The following is a 17881-nucleotide window of genomic DNA, read 5'->3' as shown; positions in this document are numbered from 1 at the left end:
TTCAAAATCTTTCAGGCTGATGAGAAATTACCTAGTAACAACCTAACTACCTACATCTGCAGACTACTGTTTTTTAAAAAGAACTAATTCAACATTAAATGGTACAATTATAGTCTTTGAGAGATAGTAAGGTGTCACTGCAAGATTTGATTAATCACAACTTGATACAATGAAAATATGTCAAGCAATAACTAAATATAATGTCAAGTCACAAAACAGCGCTACACATGCAGTTAATATCAAGATCTTCCTCACTCAAAACTGATTTTGTTTATGACATTTATAATGAGATTTTGACATCTGAGTGATAGCTACATCAGGATAAGAAATTAGAACACCTGGGTATTAGCTTTTCTAAAGCAATATGCACTGCTAAAACTGGAATTACAAATTATTAGCAACTAAAATGATTTTAAATGTGTCAGAGATTTTAAGTTTCAGGCAAATGTGTCAGAGATTTTAAGTTTCAGGCCTGATGTATACAATGAAAATCTCTATGAATCCTCTAATACAGTGATTGTCATTCTGTTTTCCACCCAAGGGACAAGACACTCTCATGCAGGCCATCCCTTGAAGAATGTGGGCTGGAGCCCAGTGAAGATAATTAAAGTAGAACAGAGTCCACATTGTTGTAATCTTCCATGAGCTCCTTGTCATAATGAAGATAGTTTGAAATTAAATGTCAATGCTTTCAGAAAAGAGTATTAAGTCTAACCCATGAGTCCATACCTTAATCCAAGCAAAAGGCTCAGAAAGGCCTTCTTAGAAGTTGCCATATTTAAGGGATGGGTTTTTCAGTAGGTTAACTATAACAATGATTCTTAACACTGGATTAAACCTACTGAACAGAGAGTAGGTTTATCAAACTCTTCACAGGGAGGAAGAAGATGAGATTTGAAAAGCATCCTCCAGGGGGCATCCACTTTCCAGTTGAGAATGACTAATTTAGATGAACTGGCTAACTTCACAGATTAAGACACTAAAATGTATATGCACAAATTCCTATTGCAAATTAGTAGCAGGGCTAGGTAAGGACTCAAATTTAATGGCTGCAAATTACCTGTGAGCACTGCCTGTAAAAATAAACCCTACATAACTACGGTTTTGGCTGGTTTGCAAAGCATTTCTATGTTCATCATTTCATTTCAGGCACATAATAATCCTGAGAGGTAAACATGTTAAGGATTGTTATTCTTAATTTACATATGAGAAAACAAAGGCCAAGAAACTTGAAATGATTTACCCAAATTCACATAAACAACTTGAAAAAGAGAACCTGAACACTAATATTTCTGAATCTGAAACAATTGTTATTATCAAATTGCTCTAGTAATTCACCTGGGCCCAATATTTTTCCTTTAAGATAATGCTACTTTCATTCAAATACACCAAGAAGTCTATGATCTATGACCCAATCTGTATTTATCATACTTTAGAGGATAATCCAGGCATTGCAGACCACATACTTTATGAGAAAATATGTGACCTGAAATTTACTCAGGTCTTCAATTTGGTCCTCAATATCATATACATATAATATCATCTGAACTAACATCATCTGGCATTGAAAGGCTTCCACCTAAAGAAGATTATTTTTAAGGATTAAGTTTATTCATAATAATAATAATCTCAAATCTTGAAATTATCAAAATTATTTTATTCTTTCTCTATTTAGGTTACCAAAGTTTTCAAATATCTCTTCTAAAAACGAAAGCATACCACCAGGCTGTGTTTTGTATTTCTGCTTTGTTTTTATTAAATTATTACTTTAACTATCATTAGGAATACAAAAATATTTTGAAAACATTTATTAAGAACTCTTCAGTGTTAAGCCATGAACTATATGTCAAAAATAGAGATAGGTATTTGTATACACTATCTTATCATGACATCCTCATGTAAACCCTATATATAAATGCATAATATTTGTATATTCAGGTCTACCTAACTATAATTAGTGTGTATGCACTTTCCATTTTTTAACATTGTCTCTTAATGAGAAACAATAACAGCAAAAGGTATCTATGCCAACAGATTAGGGCAAACATTTAAAAATACCAGGTGTGGTGGCTATTTATAATCCTAGCATGCAGGATGATTGTTCTAGCCCAATCTGGACTACCTTGAGATCCTGTCTCAAAAAAATAAAAATAAAAAATATGTGGTCTATTGACTGTCATGGTTCTTGCTATTATACTTTTTAGTATTCCATCTTCTGAGAATATACTTTCTCTTTTTGCTTAGAGAACACCTACTGCTATGGCTTGAATATGGGTTTCATCCATCAAAACTCATGGTGAGTCTTATTCCCAGTGTATCAGTGTTGGGGGATGAGGCCTAGTGGGAGATATCTGGGTTGAATTGATTACTGTCTTTTTTCCATGTGTGAGTACTTATTCTCTTAGGAATGATTTAGTTACTATGAGAGTAGGTTGTTATAAAGCAAATGTATATTTCACATTCTCTCTCTTTTGCCCACACCAGCTTCTCCTTCCACTTTTTGCCATTAGTTAAAGCAGCCTGAGAACCTTGTCACATGTGGCCACATGATCTAGAACTTCCCAACTTCTAGAACTATGATCCAAACAGAGACCTTTCCTTTATACATCATTCATTCTGTTATAGAAACAGAAAACAGATTAAGACATCTACTATTCATTCACTTAGACCAAGGTCAACAATAATATTAAGGTGCATTTCCCAGAACCTCCCAAAAGAGACCGTTTCTCTGTTCTCCCAATATATTCACATAATACTCTGATTTTGCCTCTTTCTCGTGCAACTGACCTAAAAGACTTAAAGAGAGCAACTATATATTTATAATTTCTGTAACCCCAATGTCTAATCCAATGTCTAAAATAGGTAGAGTAAACCTCTATTCCTAGTTTTTGAGGATTTATTTATAGATGCTGAATTTTGCCAATGCTCTTTCTTCATCAATTAATATTATGTTACTTTTTCATGTTAGCCTATTTATACGATGGATTGTAATCCTTGATTTTCAAATACTGAACTACCTTGCATTATGGGAATAAAGCCCACTTCACCTTGGTACATAATTCTTTTCATATACTGCTAAATTCCCCTTGCCAGTTTTTGTCAATAATTTTTGCAATCCTTATTAATGAGATGTATTGGTCTATAGTTTTGATTTGGCTTGGTCTTGTTTGTATTCACCTTCATATTTTGGCATTAGAATTATTGTGAGTTCATAAATGAGGTAGAAAGTGTTATTTCCTACACTATTTTCTGAAAAAAAAAGGTCTATTGTGTTAGTCAACTTTCTGTCACCGTGACAAAATATCAGGTAATTGACTTTTCAGGAAGAAATATTTATATTGTCTCAGAATTTCAGAAGTTTCCATTCTTGGTCTAATGGCCCATACTTTAAGCCTGTAGTGAAGCATACTTCATGTCAGGGAGTGCACAGTAAGCCAAAACCATTCATCTCATGACAGCTGGGAAGAGAAAATAGAGTGGATGTGTAGGGTCTCAATATCCCCTTCAATGGCATGCCCCCAGTGACCAGTAACCTAACGTCTTTCCAGTAAGCCCCACCTCTAAAGGTTCTACCACTTCCCAATAGACCCACTAGCTGGGGACCAAGTTCTCAACATATGAGTGTAATTGCTTTTTGAAGTATTTTTGTGATGGCTGCTTTTAATACCTTCTCAGATAATGCTAACATTTGTGTCATCTCAATGTTGTTGTCTATTTACTGTTTTTTGTCATTCATGTTTAGATTTTCCTGGTTCTTGCTAAGATAAGCAGTTTTTAAATGAAATATGAACACTTTTTGTATTATCTTATAAAGTTCTGCATCTTCTATTTTAGCAATCCTCTTCTGACATTGTTCTGATAGAGATTAAAGGGGTATCACAAAATTACTTCCATGTATGGACAGAAGTCTAAATTTTCTACTTGTCTTTCATCAATACTGAGAGGGAAGAGGGGACCCCATTATTTCTGGGTAGGGATGAGAGCTCAACTCCTTACTAGGCCTCAAATGATATCACTTCAGTGCCATAGCATTCCTCAATTGCCAAGGTCCCTCAGTGGTCTGCCATCTTTACCTTTCCAAGTCTCCTATGTTTAATTTTTTTTAATATGTGCATTCCAGGATTTTAGTTGTACTTAGTGAGAGAAGGAGGGAAAATGTGCATTCTACATCTTTCTAGAAGCATAATTCTAGCACATCTGCTTTAACAATAGAAAGCCATAGAATAGTGTATTTAGACTGGAAATTAAAAGGATGGCTCTACTTCTGTCATAACCTATCTATAACTTCTATGAAAGATCCTTTGCTCCCTTTCTCATCATAAATATTTTTGTGCTGATCATTGGCTTTGCAAAGCAAAAGAACAAATTTTGTATCTACTTAATGTAGAAAATTTTCAAATTTCTGGAAATTGTAATGGTGACATTTTGTCCACCAGTAAGCTACAACTTAATTCAAGTCAACATAGTAAGTGACTTTGCTTTCTCCTACCTTGGCCTCTGACTACTAAAGAAAAGTATAGTAACCTATTTGAAACAAAAACTTCTGGAATCATTGTTACCAATTATATATATTTATTATTAATTTAAGATTAGATATTTTCCCTTGGCTAAGAAAATAAATAATATATAAAGTTCATGGGTTAGACTTATCAATGACTAAAAAAAAAAAAAAAACACAATTTAACTATTGAAAGATGTTAGCCTTTCACTTTTTATGCTTATTAAGTATAAGTTACTGTCATTGCCCTCTTATATAATGGATTTTTCAATAACTTGAATTTTAGTAATTCATTCATTCATTCACAAAGCCTCCTACTCACACCAGAGCAAATAGCTAGGATTTGGGGCAGTGCCAATTTTCTGACTGTGTGACTTTTGTAGTTGCATAGGCTCCCACACTCAGAGAACCCATTTTTAATTTAATGCTTTGATGTCACCATCTAACAATTCTTCATAATACTTAACATGGGACTCTGCATTTTCATTTTTCTATGGGCCCCCCCCCAAAATATGTAGCTGGTCCTATCCTAGAGAGACATAAGAGGAAATTTACCCTCAAGAAGCTCATCATTTCAGAGCATTGAGAAAATTTTCTCCATGTGTTGTGATGATTGAGAGAGAAGAAGATTATAGGAGCATAGAACAGTATAGACAGAATGTCTATACTGAGTTCTAACCTGTACTGACTTACCATTCTTTTTACTGCTAATTTATACAGTTCTCTTCTCATTGCTCATCAGTTCCAAGGTCCCTCTGTATATTTTGGATTGAGGAAGGGGAAATAAGATGGCTATAGTGGCTCATGCCTGTAATCTCAGCACTTAGGAAGAAGAGGCAGGAGGATCACGAGGCCATCCAGGGCTACAGAGTAAGATACTGTTTAAAAACAAAATAAAAAACAAACAAAAATCCTACTATGGGCCAGGAATGGTGGCAAATGCCTGCAATCCTAGCTACTTGAAAGGCAGAAATCTAGAGGATCATGATTCAAGGCCATCCCAGTCAAAAAGTGAGACATTATCTCAAAAATAACTAAAGCAAAAAGAGCTAGGAGTGTGACTCCCGTGTTAGAGTGTTTGCCTTGCAAGATTGAGGCTCCGAGATCAAACCTCAATACTATCAATAAATTTAAAATAATAATAATTAAAAACAGAAAAGTACAAATAAATACATGTATCATGCATCTGGGTTCAAGCATGAATTCAAGCTAGAGAATCAGGTCAACTTGGGAAGAAAACCTGCTTACCACCAAGGAAGCTGAGTTTTGATGTCAAAAAGAAGTCAGTCCAAGCATGTCACTGAAGAGGTAAAGGTTAAACAAATTTATCAGCATATTTTTCAAAAGAAGGAATCATATTGAGGAAACCAAAATAATAATAATAATAAGAAGAAGAATAACAAAATAGAAGTCATTGGTGCATATTATATCCTACTACTAGCTCATTCAATTCTCATAACCAGCTTCATTTTATAGAAATTTAAATATGAATTAATAAAATCTTAATTTCTAATGTAAACTGGCTAAAAATTCAGGGTAAGGAAGAGTGGCATACAAACCATTAATTACAGTATCATGTGGTAACCATGTTGCATTAGCATCAGCAATAGTACCTGTGAAAGCATTACAGGATTTGTGAGAAGCAAAGTGAAAGGTAGAAAAGGGCCTTTCAGATAGAGATACAACATAAATAACCAATCAAAGAATCATCAAGAATGAATCCCCAAATTCTAGTTTGGGTAATGAAGTAGACAGTGAGTAGTATATTAAATAATGCAAGAAGAGGTTACAAACTTGAGTGAAAGTTGCAGCCAATATTGATGTGAAAGAGTCTGATAGGCAACTTCAAAGATAGATTATGGTAAAACTGGAGTTCAAGGCTAAGAAGTCAACAGCATTTTACTTGTCACCCCAGAAAGTGCTGTAAGAAAGAAAGCTGAACTACCAAGGAGAACACAAAAGTAGGGCACACTCTAAGTAGTTTGAGCCATTCTAGAATCGTAAGGGAGCACAATAAGAGCCTCTAACAGTTCATCTAGTCAGACTCCATAGCTTTTCCCATATATTCTGCAAATCAAAGCCTATAAAATTTGCAATGTCTTTTCCTCATGATTTTGTTACTTTTGTTCTGCCAAAGCAAGACTTAGACTACCCATGAAACTTTGCATAAAATTTAAATATCAATCTCTCATTCCTTTGGCAGTAGATCAGCCAAAAACCCATAGCTTTAGATTCCTCTAGCTAAGATATTCTGTTTCTAGTACCCAGTTTCATTTACATAACGATCATTTTCACTTTCTACATCTGTGTTTTATTTATATTGCAACAGCAATATTTATAAGTTTATGTCACAATAAGTTTCCAGTCTAAATGTGGGTCTCTTTTAATTGTTCAGCAGTTAAAAACCACACAGAATAAAATATCCAGCATAGATTTCCTCAATGTAAAGCTCATCTACATTTTCCTCATAAATAAGTAATATGACCATATCATATCACCTAATTTAATGTTAATGTTAAAGCACCATGAATAGTAAAATATGACTACTCCATTCTGAGGTTAGCTTTACAATCTTCATGAAAAAGTAAAGACACATTTTGCTTTACATAAATTGGTACCTTTATGTGATTTTTAAAAACTACTTATTCTAGTACTAAATTGAGACTTTTGGCTATCATAACAGGTTTATGATATTATTTGACTAAGATGATTTTTTCCTATAATAAGACTAGTTTTAAGGTCCAAGTCAACTACTATGTTCCCACTGAAACTTTCCATTGTCTATTCCCTGATATCTAGCCCAAGTAAAAGATTGAACTTTAATAATTTAGTTGCATTTCTAGTACTAAACTTACTATTTTATACATTGACCTATAGGGTTTTTTTTTTTTTGTGCATTTGGTTTATCCTCATTGCTAGCGTATGCTCTATAAGTGCAATAAGAGACCAACTGTAGTATCTTGATTTATAGTGAATCTCCAAACTATCTACTGATGAAACTACTCTCTTTAGCCACAATCTACTTTTCATCAACACTTAATTTTTTTACTTATTTATTCACTAAACAACATTATAACAATGTTCTCTGGTGGTTAGAAAATCAGTTGAGGACTAGGGAACTAGATCAAGTAGTGAAGTGGTTGCCTAGAATGTACAAGGCCCTATGTTCAATCTCCAGTACCAAAAACCAAACAAACAAATAAGCAAAAAACTCAGTTCAGCCTGACTGTACACAGAAGATCTAGACAGTTAGTTAGTATCAAAAATACTAATTCAATTTAGTGATAAGGTTTACTTTCCTCATAAAATTTAACATCAATATTTTGTATGTTTATTTGCTTATAACTTTTTTCCCCACCAAAATGTAACCGTTGGGAAACATAGGGACATTCTTCTTTTTGCCATTATATTTTCAGTGCCTTGCATATATTAAGTGCTTTATAACTACCTCTAGAATCAATTTAACAAATATATCCTAAAAGTAGACAATATAGAGAGACTTTACTACATGCTCATTATTTAATTTCAAACTTAATAAATGTAACTACTTATTCAATTTAAATAATGATTTAAAGCAATGTTATTTTATATGCAAATTGAAACTCAAGAGAGGTTATGTAACTAGCTGAAAGTCAACAACCAGTAAGTAACTAAGCTTGAATTTAAATTCAGGACTATTTGATTCTATTCTCCTTTACTTGTTACAGCAAAAGCATTCATTATATACACAGATAAACTCAGTGAGAGAAAGTAGCTCAGTTTCCTTGCCCCCAAATTTCCCTCCTAAGAGAACTCTCCTCTAGAATTGAGTAATTAGGGACATTCAATCAACTAGTCAAGAGAAATTTTTTAAAATGAAATCAATTAATATCAATCACATACAGGAGTAAGCTAAATGCACTGAACAAAACTGCCACTTGTCCAGACATACCTTTGCAATGTGACATAGTAAATATTGTTGGATCACCAAATACTAAATTTTATAGATTAAACATTTTGCTTTGAGTGAAAAGGATAAAGAGAATTTGGAAACACAAAAGACCACAAATAGCCAAGGCAATACTGAGGAAAAACAGCAATGCTGGAGGTATCACAGTACCTAACTTCAAACTACACTGCAGAGCCATAGCAATAAAAACAACATGGCACTGGCACAAAAACAGATATGAAGACCAGTGGAATGAATAGCGGACCCAGAGATGAATCTACACACAGCTATGCCCACCTTATTTTTGACAAAGGCGCCAAAAACATTTGATGGAGAAAAGACAGCCTCTTCAACAAATGTTGCTGAGAAAACTGTTTATCTGCCTGCAGAAAACTGAAACTAGATCCCTGCCTGTCACTCTGTACTAGTATCAACTCAAAGTGGATTAAGGACCTTAATATCAGACCTGAAATCTTGCAGTTAGTACAAGAAAGAGCATGGCATACTCTGGAAGCAATAGGTATAGTCAAGGACTTCCTCAGTAGAACTCTAGCAGCCCAGCAACTAGGAGAAAGGATGGACAAATGCAACTACATGAAATTAAAAAGCTTCTGCATAACAAAAGAAATGGGCTGTAAATTGAAGAGATCACCCACAGAGTGGGAGAAAACATTTGCTAGCTATACATCAAAGGACTGATAACCAGAATATACAGGGAGTTCAAAAAATTAAACTCCTCCAAAATTAATGAACCAATAAAGAAGTGAGCAACTGAACTAAACAGAACTTTTTCAAAAGAAAAAATCCAAATGGCCAAAAAACACATGAAAAAATGCTCACCATCTCTGGCCATAAGGAAATGCAAATCAAAACCACACTAATATTCTACCTCACTCCTATTACAATAGCTAGCATCAAGAGCACCAACAACAACAAATGTTGGTGAGGATGCAGAAAAAAGGAATCCTCATACACTGCTGGTAGGAATGTAAACTAGTGTAAACACTTTGGAAAACAATATGGAGGCAATGTAAAAAACTAAACATAGATCTGCCATATGATCCAGCAATCCCACTCTTAGGGATATACCCAAAGGAATGTGACTCAGGTTATTACAAAGGAACCTGCACAACCATGTTTATTACTGTACTGTTTACAATAGTCAAGCTATGGGAACAGCCAAGATGCCCCACTACCAATGAATGGATTAAGAAAATGTGATATTTATACACAATGGAATTTTACTCAGCCGCAAAGAAGAATGAAATGTTGTCATTCACAAGTAAATGGATAGAACTAGAGAACATCATCTTAAGCGAAGTTAGCCAGGCTCAGAATGCCAAAAAGTGCATGTTCTCCCTCATATGCAGATTACAGACATAAAACAAATGCAGTAATATTATTGGACATGGGTCACACACTAAGGGGAGAATGCACATGGGAGGAATAGGGAGAGGGAAGGAAACCTAAAACTTGAATGTGGTTGATGTGCTCACTGTAGAGGAATGAATATAGTAATCTTAAACTGGCAGAGGCCACTATGGAAAGGGGACCAGGAAGTAGTTATGAGGTCTGGCAGAGATGAACCAACATAGGTTGCATTACACAAGTGCATGGAAGCTATGTTAGGAATCTCTCTGTATGGTTATCTTTACCTCAAACTAGCAAAAATGTTATGTCTGTCTTATTATCTCTTATGTTTTCTCTTCAACGAAATTGGAGAACAAGAGGGCAGAACAGGTTCTGCCTGGAAGTGGGAGAGGGGGGCAGATAGGGTGGGGGATGTGGCCCAAACAATGTGTACACATGTAAGTAAATGTAAAAACAAGAAAATAAAAGAAAGAAAGAAAAAGAATATGGAAAAAAATAAAAATAAAAGGAAGCAAAAATGCTTCCATATATGGTTGTCATTTGATCCTGTGCATTTGTAGACTAGCATGTTCACTTAATGACATACAGTTATATTTCCATATGTCGAAAAGAAAATTCCTGAATCAAGACAAATCCTTTATTACAGGTACTATGAATTAAAATTCTTGTGTTAAGGTTAATACTTGAATTACTTTAGATATTATAAATTAAAAACAGTTTAGAAAACATTATTATAATCAGTTCTTCTGATGACATATAGTATCAATACCAAATGTAATTAGTCTACATTTTTCCTATAACATAATTCACTAAAACAATAGAATCAGTGAGACAAAAACAGTCTTGGCATAAATTGGGTTTGATATACTACTTTTCAAAAGTGAAATTTGTTTGCCAGAAGTCCATATATGTGATAGTATCATATACTTAGCAAGGTCCCTAGGATATATGCATTGTGAGACAAAAATAAGAAAAGAAATATATTTAAAATGAAAATCAAAGCATACCTTAATGAAAGGGCAAAATAACTAGTACGGAAGTCAAGGAGCCTGGACTATAAGGTCAACTCTGCCATAAACTAGATGTATGAACTTGAGTGAATCATTTTATCATTATGAACCTCAGGTATTTCATCTAAAAGAACAGATATGTATTATTCAAGATGAGTAAAGGTACTCTAGAATCATGATTACAGAGACTAAGCAAAAAGGACCACAGTATACTAGAAGAATGTTTTCATAGGTGGCTAGATCACTAATCAGCTAATTACTTAGCTCTCATTTTTCTTACCTAATAATAATAATAATAATACCTAAAATCCACAGAATTATTATTTAGATTAATAACAAAATTAAAGAAGAATGTTTTAAAGTCTCTTATGTCACATCATATTTTCAGTAGAAGAAAATCACCATGTTACTCACTAAGAACATAGTTTTCAGGTGGTAATAAATATGCAGGCTCAGATTTTTCTGAGGACATTGATGACATCAAGATAGCAGAAGACTTTCTAGTACTCTTCTCCCAATAGAAACATCAATTTAAACAACTCTCCATATACAAAAATACCCTCATAAGAGCTGTAGAAATATGAGGGATTACAGTACCTTACTAACATGGCATAGACATAAGATCAGATTCATTGAAGAGTGTAGGAAAGACAGGTTACTCATCTCACACCTACCTCAAACCCAGGCAGCATAACAGACCTCCACTTAGAGAGAAGGGAGGGAAGCAAACAAAACAACAGACTTTGTTTCATACCCTAAAATTGGACCTGCCCAACCAAACTCAATACCACACTCTAGGATGATACCTAGGGACTAAGTCACTAAGTCTGCCTTTGTACCAGGCAGTATTCCACAACCCAAATTCCAGGTCTTAAGTTCAGACTTGGTCTGTAGGACTGTACCAACACCAGGCTGACCTAGTAGCCCTAAATCTAAACTGCCCCCACAACCAGACCCAGCTACCAAAGCACTAGCCATGTGGCCAGGCTGGCCTTCACACATGCAACTACCAGACTCTAAGCCCAATCCAGGTTTCATACTGGCCCAGAGCTCCAGAAGACTGAGGGCTCAAATATGCCCCAGTACAGACCCATGCTAGTAGAGGCTGGTACCAGGATGCCCCTTCCAAAATGAGGCTACAGATCAGGTCTACCCCTACAGAAGCCAAACTTTTTCCCTTGAATTTAAGCCCCATTCTCACCTCAGTGCCAGGCCACCACTCACAGACTCAGGCTCTATGTTTATTCCAGTGGACTGAAATACCAGGCCCATCCAAGTATCTGAACAATCCCTGAAGATTCAGGGTTAAAGTCCAATGTGGTGGCAGGTCATAGGACCATACCCATGAACCTCAATCGTCACATCACTCCAGTGAATCCAGGCTGCAGAACCAACTTCATGGACCCAGATATTCAGCCCACTCACCCAACCCAGACATAAGTACAGCCTGTCTGGATAGGCTCCATGAAGAAGGAAACCCATGAACCACATCAGATAGCCTACCAAAAATATCTGCACAGTCTCACCAGTGAAAACCTTTCCCAAACAACACTAGTCGGCAAAGTCTGTACTTCTTCAAATGTGCAGTCATCAATGTAAGGTAACAAGAAGCATTAAAAAAAAAAAAAACAAAAAAAGGTAAATATAATGCCACCAAAAGGACACAATAATTTCCCACTGACACCAAAGAAACAGAGATAAACTAACTACCTGACAAAGAATTCAAGATAATTATTTTAAAGAAACTCAGAAAACTTCAAGATGATACAGATAAACTACTCAATGAAATCATGAATTAATAACTAAAATGAGATGTTAAGAGAGATTAAAAGTTTTTTTTAAGAAAAAGAGAAATTCTTAAGTGGAACAATATAATGCATGTAATAAAGAATGTGAAGCAGACTTGGTCAAGCAAAAGAACCTGTGAACTCAAAGACAGATTACTTGAAAATATATAGTCAGAGGAGAAAAAAGAATTAAAAAAGAATAAGAGAGCTTAGGATTTGGAGACAGCATCAAAAAGAAAACCCCAAATATTTAAGTTATAGGAGGAAAAGAGACAAAGTATTTAAAAAGCTTATTTAGAGAAATAATAGCCCAAAACTTCTCAAATCTGAGGAAAGATAAATATCTAGAAAGGTCAAAATCTTCAGTTCAATTCAAACAATATTATATCAAGATCTACTGAAATTCAAAGAAAAAGAGGATTCTAAAAGCAGCTAGAGAAAAGAAGCCTTTCATATAACAGAGTTCTTTTAAGACTAGCATCAGACTACACAACAGAAACCTTATGGTCAATATGTGATATATTCAAAGTGCTAAAGGAAAGAACTGCCAACGATGATATGTTACATGGCAGAATCATCCTTCAGTAATGAACAGATAGAGATTGTTTTGAGGTTTAAATGAAATAATTAATATAAATTATTTAGAATAGTATGTGAACATGGAAGTATTTGGTAAATGTTAGCTATTACTATAATAAATTAAATGATAGAAAATGATAACCTATATTCTATTTTATAGAAGTAGCATTATAAATACAGCAATATTAACAGCTAATATAATTATTGAACACTTCCTAGTTACCAGGGATTTGATTTAGTGCTTTATATACATTGTAACATCTAATTCTTACATCAACCCTGTCAATCAGTACTATTAACCTCACTGAATACATAGAGAAATTGATAATATAAATAGGTAAATAGATCAGAAACTTTCCTGAGGTCACAGAGATTGCCAGAGCTAGATCTAAAACACAACTGTGTCTAACAAAGAACATTATATTTGCCTGAAGATAATGAAGATAATTAGCAAAAGCAAATTTTAAAAGGAGGAGGAGGAAGAAAAGGATAAGCAGAAGGAGAAAGAAGAGGATAAGGAGCAAAAGCAGAATGGAAAACAGTAGTAATGTTTTAATATTATAATTTTAAAGTCACATTTAAACAAGTGTACATAAAAGTGTGTGTGTTTATTTAAGCTACATTAATTCTTACAGAAATCCAAGAAATAATTTTTTTTGCTATGTTGTCCAGGTTGGTATTGAACACCCAAAGTCAAGCAATCTCTGTACTTCAGCTTCTGAAGTTGCTGGGAAGTCAGGTGGTTCAAGAAAACCTTATTATTTTTCTTTTCATACCCATAACACAATCTCTTGGCATGCCCAGAGAAAATAGGACTGATGAATTGAGGAAAAAAAGAGTCAAAAAGAATAAGTGGATTTCTTTTATGGTTTCATGTATTACTACAACGTAATTAATTTATGACTATAGGCTTAAGACATGGCATCATAACCAATTTATTTGTCTGTACTGGTGGAGAGGATCAAGTAGTACAAGCACTTGCCTAGCAAGTATAAGGCCCCTGAGTTCAAACACCAGTGTTACCAAAAAAAAAAAAAAAAAGAAAGAAAGAAAGACAAAACAAAGTGAGGAAAAAGAAATTTTACTCTGGATGTGCAAACATCTGAGTTCGTAAAACAATTCAGCAAGAAATTCAAAGAAGTCATCTCATTTACTGCTGATAAGAATTCAAAATGCTATAAACTTTTGGGAAACAACACAGATATATAGCATAAAGATTCTCTAAAATCTATTATCTTTGTTGAACAGTTCCTCTTATATGAATTTGTCCTAAAAAAGAAAAATCAAATTTGGGTAACATTTTCTACATAAAGATGTTCAGTACAGTGTTATTTATAACAATATAGAATAGAAATTAATCTTTATGCCCAAGAGCAAGGAAATAGCCCTATGGTAAATAGCTAATAACTATGATTATCAAGTTTTAATAATAGAAAGTTATTTGTGATAATGTTTATGTTCCTTGAAGGAAAATCAGTAAAAGTATGTATACAGTACAAATTTAATTATGCTCCAAAAAAGGAAACAAAATAAGCTTTAAAATGCCAAAATTAATATTATCTGCTTCTAGCTAGTAGGATGATTGGCATGCGTTTGTATCTGTGTGTGTGCATGCATACTGTTTCTCTGCTTCTATTAGATATCTACAAATTACAAATGTACTACACTGAGCATTGACTACTTTTGTAATTAGGAGAGGGAAATAAAAATTCAAGGACATAGAAAGAATATAAAGAAATGAAAACAGAGTTTAAATAGTCCATGCATAGCATTTTATTCTCCTTAGCTAAAAATTATTATGAGTATTTAAATACAAAGATTTGTTTTCACATCACATAAGTGTTCTGCTGTATCAATAATACATTTCCATATAAGAATTTTTAATATCAGTTCTTCAAGATTGAGAATTACTTTTTCATAAAGGTATCAGAACACTTAGTTTTTATCAACTCTTGCAAATGTACTATTTAACTACTACATTTTGCAAATGATATTTACCAACTACTATTTACCAAGTACCAAACTATATTTGATTCCTTCCAGCTATCCCCTAAACTTCAGGGGTTAATATTTCAGTCCTGGTATATAACACCACATGTTCCAAGCTTTTATCTCTTAAAAACATCAAGAAAAATAATTACAAAGTTAGAGCTGTGTATACATTATTTTCGATGCTTCAGTTTTTAATATTCATTTAATGGAGTCAGCCTGAGATAAATAATATTTTTTGTCTGCTAGTACCAAGCCGTAAATAAGATTTTTTACTAGATTAGATTCATTCAGCTCTCACTTTAACGGAAATTGGAGAGAGATGGAAAAAGATTATAGGAAGAGACATTATAAAAACAGAACTCATAAGTCAAACTTAATAGTAAAACTATTCCCTTTCATGTAGACAACCATGAAAACAAATATCCTGTGAGCTAGGGATATATATTGTATCTTTCCAGAGATCTTTATGCTTTCTTGAGACAGATTTCCATAACTATATAATGCAATTGCAGTTGATGAGGCAGTGGCCCATAGATAGAGGCTGATAAAGCATCAGGTTCAGCAAACCACATAAATATGTTTATGGTTTCTAATTGCAACAAGGGTAGGATAGTAATGATTATATAGATAGAACACAGGGAGAAAGAGAAAATATTAATTCCAACAGCTTTAAAAATAAGCATTCATAAGACACATCAAACTCTCTTATCATAATAACCCCTTGGAATACATTCACGTTATTTACTTAATGGATAGATAAAATTGTCAGAGAGTTCATATAGTTTTAATGTGTAATGTGAAAGTTATAACATTGTGCCTGTGATGCTTTAAGCAATAAAATGATATCCTTGTAAGTAAACCAGAAGAAAAAACAAGAAACTTTGAAATGCATGAGGAATTTATCCAAAATATCTGTCTCAGGACATATAACTGAAGGAACACATTTTTCTCCAACTCTATAATCATCTCATCACCTACTCTTCTCCTTATGACTACAAGCTGTATAAAGGTAACCTTTATTAGAGCTAAAGGGCATGAAAAACTAGGCCAGGAATTAATGTGACCCAAACATAAACAAATACTTTAGTTTCAGAGCTTTAGCTAAGTCTATTTAGCTCAGAACTTAGTGAGGATGGTTCTGTTGTTGAAAAGTAACCAGCCCCAATTCCTAGGAGTTAGTGAGCTCATAAGATACAGTAGGCAAGGTGAAGGATATGCATATGCTGTGCAGAAATGAAATAGTAACACTTTCTATGAACTTACAAATCCTGGTGTATTACAATGCCTTTAAGAAAATGTTTACCTTCATTTATATGGGTTAATATGCTTCAGAATTGTCTGTTTTCCAGTAGCATGTGCAAGTAACAATAGTAAGTTACTGGCATGAGACAGGAATACCAACAAAAGAATGAGAGAGCAAGAAATATTTACAGGGGGGCCCTCATTTGGAATGCCAAGACTGTCTATTATCTGTGGTTAAAGCCTCCTATTGTGACTTATACTCTAGACTCAGTAATGTAGACTGAAAAAGACAGAGGATTATTGGTTATTTTGGTGGAACAAGGAGAACAATCCTAGAGTCAGGTGAATTGACATAGGTAAAAGTGTGACTTTTTCAAAGGTGAGCAAAAGAAAGGAGTATGATTTTGTTATTGTGAGAAACTTAAAAAAAAAAAAGAACTTTATCATGGAAGAGTAAGTAAAACCAAGAAGCAAAGCTCGGAACTAAAGTTGTCTATCAGGGACTTTCTGTGTGGAGTTTAACTCTTATTCCCCCCACCATTGCCCTAAAATTCTGATGTCATTTTAGCAACAAAGAAGGAACTCTCCTATATTTGATTTCTTGCAGCTAGTCCCTAAACTTCAGTAAATATTACAAACCTCCCAGTTCTGTGTCAGTAGTATTGTAAAGAATTAAGATAATTAGTAGTAAAGTGAAGTAGCTGTACCCCACTTTTGCTGAAGGCAATATGCTAGGAACACCATGATATCAAAGAAGACTCTGAGTTCCTAAATCCAAGACACCAATAATGCCTGACACATGATTAAAGCAGGAGCTGAAATGAATGAGGAGAAGCAAGCTACCAGGTGAAAAGCAAACAGGATAGAGTAACTCAAGAGAGGGAATGAAACAAATTTTTCACTTTCTTCCAAATGAACTAGAAACAGACAACTTGAAGAATGAAGGTAGATTTTGGGGTAAAGGGCTATGCTTTCATCTAGTTAAAAAGAATCAAAAAATCACTATGTGTGCAAAGTTAGTGCAGTCTTCCATGATCAACTATGTCAAAATGAGTAATGACTGATCTATTAGAATTAGAGTTTTATTAATGTTTACTCAAAGCAAACATATTTCATCTCTATTTTCACTAGTACTCTCATATAAAACAAGATTCAAAAAGAATTATAAAAACATGCACTACTAGAAAGTGGAGCTGAAGAAATCAAGGTTAAAGGCGTATTAATACATTCAGAAATTTCAAAAAGTTAACACATAATAACACACAAAAAAAAGTTTTCCAGAGTCACTAGAGAGGGCTATAAAATAACCTCTGAGTTTCCAAGCAGTCAAAGCAAAAGGAAAATACAATCAATGACAAGAAATACAAATAACCTGTTAAAAATATAAACAACCTGCTGTAAAACAGAAGAAAAGCTTTTACTGGAACTGAAGTCTGTGACAAATGTCTCTCACAAGTCTTTACAAAGAAGAGAT

The 17881-nt window shown here is 34.0% G+C and overlaps 1 protein-coding gene across 4 annotated transcripts in view; it reads right to left on the bottom strand.

Annotated features, from left to right (window-relative positions):
- Agbl4 (AGBL carboxypeptidase 4) overlaps positions 1-17881 on the bottom strand; it is a 1287504-nt gene that overhangs the window by 966202 nt on the left and 303421 nt on the right. The gene's annotated exons all lie outside the window — the stretch shown is intronic.

This window comes from Castor canadensis, chromosome 7, assembly GCF_047511655.1.
Source record: "Castor canadensis chromosome 7, mCasCan1.hap1v2, whole genome shotgun sequence".
Classification (NCBI taxonomy): Eukaryota; Metazoa; Chordata; class Mammalia; order Rodentia; family Castoridae; genus Castor; species Castor canadensis.
The sequence above is the reverse complement of the archived record's forward strand: the minus strand, read 5'-3'. Positions and strand labels throughout refer to the sequence as shown.